Genomic DNA, 5,076 nt, shown 5'->3' on the forward strand with positions numbered 1-5,076 from the left:
CGCCCCCCCCCCCCCCCCCCCCAGATTTAAGGAAGCTTATTCTCTCTTAAGCTGTCTATAACTTACAGGAATTTGGTAAAATATAACTTACAAGTGGAGATGGAAATATTTGCTTTTTTTCACTATTTGATTCCTCTAGAATTAAAAGAAAAAGCTTTTTATTAGTATCTTTATGATTTTTATGACAATATAGTTATTTGCATAGGATCAATGGAAACTTACTCTCGCTTTGGAGACATTGGTTGTAAAATAGCATGTCTCTTCTAAGTTCCTGACCCCACTTCATGTTGCCCTGATTTGGCCTACTGCTGTTTCATCTCTCCCCCTGACGTGGGACATAAGTTCCTGGGAATAAGCTTTCCCAGATTCAACAGATCAGTGTATCTGGGAATGAGCCTTCCCAGCACCAAGGGACCAATACAAAGAAAAGTAAGACCTTGTCAGTCAGAAAATTTATCATCAATGTTTTCATAAGGACTGTATTGATCAAAAAGGGGGAAATGATGTCTTCTCTACACAAGCAGTTCTCTAAAAATATTCACAGCCTTGAAGGCAGGGCTCATGACTTGGATGAGACATTGTGTTCCTAAGCAAAAGGATTGATGTAAATTCTTGATATTGTCGTTGTACCAGTTAATGTGTAGCTTGTTAACTCTAAGTACTGACAGTAGGAAACTGTTGGAGTGAGCAATACTGAAGCCATCTTGGGACCTAAAACCACATGGGCTGTAGGAAAAATTTTAAAAAGAATACAGTTATTTTGTTTTTTTCTTAGCATACAGTTCTCTGAGTTCCCTCTTTCCCATGACAACTGACATTATTTACATGGATGTGAAGTTGTTTTCGAGGTAGCCTGAGGCTGCAGACTTGCAGACCCTGGGAAGCCAAGGAAGACATCAATAAAGTTATGTTGATTCCACCCCTCCAGCAGGACCTTGAGGTGACAACAAGGATGGGCGCAGGGACCAAGCAGTCTTGGTGAGACTTTGCACAAGAGCCGAGTTGTTCAGGCTCAGTCTCTGAGGGGGGCATTAACTCTCCTGCTCCAAGTTCTCACAGAGTGACTGCCATTCAAAAAATACATCATGATGCTTCAAGGATGCAAACCCTTGTGCCTCTACATACCTGAGCCTTCCCTGGGGCCGCTCGACAGTCTAGGTAGAGAGTTGTGCTCCCAGGGACAGGCAGGGACAACTGCCCTGATCCAGCAGGAAGCAGCTATGGAAGACTGATGGGATCTATGGCCTTCAGCACCCCAAAAAGATTTTGGGAAGCAAACTCTCTCGGGAGAATTGCGGCAGTACAGAGAAGGGACACACCCCAGGGAGGCTGCTCATAAATATTCAGACTGGATCAGACAGGGGTGGAGAACCAGGCAGGACAGGAGGGGCAGAGGTGGGGCAATTAGGAGTTTCCACAGAGGACAGAGGATGGAGAAGTTTAGGGGTGCATTGTGCTGTGCTCTGGCGGAGATGCCTGTGAACTTAGGTAAGTACCTTCGCTTGGTAATAAAGCCCTGTCCTGTTCCATTTCTCTCTCTCTCTCTGCTTTTCCTTTTGCTGGTCCAGTCCATGAAAGATTCTTCTTTCATGGATCAATTACCAGTAACAGATCAATCACATGGCTTAAAATCCAAGATAAAAGCTTCGTCTAACGTTATTTTTTCTAATGCTACGGCCCTTCTCCTATTTATTAAAATATTTTCCTATCTTATTTATTAAAGATACAACTTTATATTTAAAACATCTGAACTTTAAAAATTATTTTAGAAATTTGGTGTGGAGTAATATTTATTAAGAAATTAAAGTCTGAGTAGAGTGGGGTTAAAGTTTGGGCTTCTACAGTCATGTCTGAGTTTTATTTCCAGCTCAGCCAGTTTTTATCTGTGTGACCTTTGACAAGTTAATCATTTTAAGCCTTAGTTTCTTCATCTGTGAAGTGGGGATAATAGAATCTACTTCACAGAGCTGTCATGAAGTTTAAATAAGAGAGAGTATAGAAAGTGTTTAGCATAATGCCTGCACAACGTAAGCATTGAAGAAATGTTAGTTACATAAATAGTAATACAGTAACTTTATTATAAATATTTTACATTTTTATACAACTCACCCAACCGTCAGGTCATATGTGTGTACTTGTATTTATATATTACTAGGAGCTGATTGTCAACTTTTAGACTGGCTTAGTGACGAAGTGCCTAGAGCTGCTTATTTATGTGAGTTCAGCCAAAAATGATTCAGTCATTCTGTCTGAATTATTCCAGCAAAACTCAGAGAAAGCCTTAGCTATATTTTCAATAAACAACTCTTACAGTTCTTGCTTTCTTTACCCATCTTTTGCAGTAGGAAAACAACAACAACAAAAGACAGTAATTGCCTAGTGTTCTGATGCTGCTGGAATTATAAACACCCTCATTTTTGTATTTCCCCAATCAGAGAAAAGTACCTATTTCTCTCCTACCCATAATGAAGAAGGATGTAATCTCTCTTTTTTCTCAAGTCAAAGCTGTTTATTTAGCAAACAATAGTAAATTTACACATTAGCTCTGTATAGTTTTAACATTTCCCAGCAATGATTTGAAGTAGTTATGTCAGTGACATATTTCCTCAGTTAAGGTACAATTACATAAAACAAAACATGTATAACAAAAAAATTAATAATATTTCAAACAGATTTAAATATGTTTCATTATAATTTTATAATATATTCATTACAGATGTATAACAAATAAATTCCTTGGGGTTTATGGAAGCAAACATAATACAATATAAATATATCACACTTCAAAGAACCATTTGTGAGGAAATTAATGCTTAGATAATAAAAATGGACATAATGCTTAAGTAATCTGAGAAGCCAGCCTTGACTAAAAAGGTCCAGAAACTACCAATGAGCAAAATCATCATTCTTTTAACAAAAAAACAAATCTTTAATGCACACCAACCTCTTAGGCTCTGCTTCGGAATTAGTAATAACAAATGTTTATATAGTTTAACGGCTTATAGATCATATTCACATATTCATTCATTTAATAAACATGTATGGGCACGTACTATGAACCAGGCACAGTGGTTAGCACTTGAAATAACATGCTGATTAAGATACACGTGATCCCTAACTTGACTGAACCTTATTCTAGGAGAGGACCTCACACTGTAAGATACAAACAACTGTAATACAAGGACAAATGTTTGAACTGCCTTTAGAGAGGCACCAAGTGCTATGAGAGTTCAGAAGAAGGAGAACCCATTTTTGGGTGGGAAACGGAATGAGGGTGGTCTTCATGGAAGTGAACTAGACTTTAGTTTAAGAGCATGGTTAGGATTTGTATGGGTGGAGATGAAGAGGTGTGCAACAACATATTCTATGTGGAAAGAATGACATGAGCATTAACACAAGGGTGGGAAGATACAAGAAGTTTAAGAATAATGGAAGATAAGACCCATTTACTGGTGCACAGGCCACATGTCAGAGAGTATTGGAGGAGAGGATGAAAAGTAAATCAAAGGAGTTAAATGTTAATCTAAGGAGTCTGGCTAATTTGGTAGCCAGAGAGGTAGCAATAAAGATGTCTAAAGAGTAGACTGAAACTTTAGAAAGAAATAACCTGGTATACTAGGTAGATTGGAAGAGAAAATACTTGAAAGTAGGGATATTAAGAGGTAATTATTGTAATGGTCCAAAAATCAGATATGAAGAAAACTAAATTGGCATTGAGAATGAAAATGAATGGAAGGGAGAGATTGCTGAGAGGGAATTCACAAAACTTACTAATTGAATGGGGGAGGGGTGTAATGGATAGGGAAAAATCAAAGTCTTTCAAGTTTCCATTTCAGGTGACTAGCTGCATGGATAAAAAATAAGAAATAATCAGAAACGAAAAACAAAGATCATGTTTGAAGAGGGTAAGATAATGAATTCAGTTTTGGTCATGTTGAATTTGAGGTGACTATGGGACATGCAAGTGGAGATGTCCAGTTCTACAGGAGAGTTTTAAAAGACTAGAGATAAGATTTGGGGCGATCTATGAAGTGGCGAATGTTGAGCTGCAGAGAGTTGATGAAATTGCTACAAGTAAGAGTGTAGACATTAAGAATTTTGACATTTCAGGGTCAAGAGCAAGGACATGAAAAGGAAAAGGAGTGTGAGATAAGAGGAGAAACAGATTGTTGGAAAGTCATAAAAGCCAAGTGTTAGGGGTTCAAGAAGAAAGTCAATAGTGTAAAAAGCTGCAGAATATCAAAGGATGAGGATTTAGAAAACAACTTTGGATTTGGCCTTTAGGAGGTTAATAATCATTTCTAGTAGAGTAGTTTCAGCCAATTTAGTAGGAGAAACCAAATTGCAAAAGGTTAAGGCATAAAAAAGTGGTAAAGAAGAAGAGAAATGATTGTAGATTTTCAAAAAGTTTGTGAAAGGGTGGTAGTTCCAGGGCAAGTGAATCTCAAACTTTCACCTGTAGTGTAATCATCTACATAGGCGTCCCAACACAGAGATTGCTGGGCCTCATCCCCAGAGTTTTGATTTGGTAGATCTTGGGTAGGGTCAAACAGTTTGCATTTCTATCAAGTACCCACATATGCTGATGCTGGTGGTTTAGGGACCACAAGCTGAGAACTACTGGTTAGAGTTGAAGAACGTTTTTATTTGTTTGTCTTAAGGATTCATGGCTTTGAGCATTTTCTACAGCAAGAGGGGAAAGATCAAGTAGAGAGGAAGAGAGTGGAGATGCAAAAGAGAGAGGTGGGAATAAAATTGGTAGACTTGTGACATGGAGAGGATGAAGGGGGAATGTCAATGAAGGTGGGGTGGGGAGGCCTTTTATTTTCCGAGGGATGAGAAAAGAAGATAAGAAACACACTGGAAAAAACTTCTTAGGAGGAGAGAAAGGAGGTTGAGGGAGCTCCTGTGGAATAGCTTTGTGGTAAAATCACGGAGAAGTGGGAGGCAATAGGGCTGGCCCGGTGGCGCACTGCTACAGTGCGCCGCTTGGGAGCGCGGAGGCGCTCCCGCCGAGGGTTCGGATCCCACATACAGACTGGCTGCTCACTGGCTGAGCGAGGTGCGGGTGCAACA

This window comes from Galeopterus variegatus, unplaced genomic scaffold, assembly GCF_000696425.1.
Source record: "Galeopterus variegatus unplaced genomic scaffold, G_variegatus-3.0.2 Scaffold1605, whole genome shotgun sequence".
NCBI lineage: Eukaryota > Metazoa > Chordata > Mammalia > Dermoptera > Cynocephalidae > Galeopterus > Galeopterus variegatus.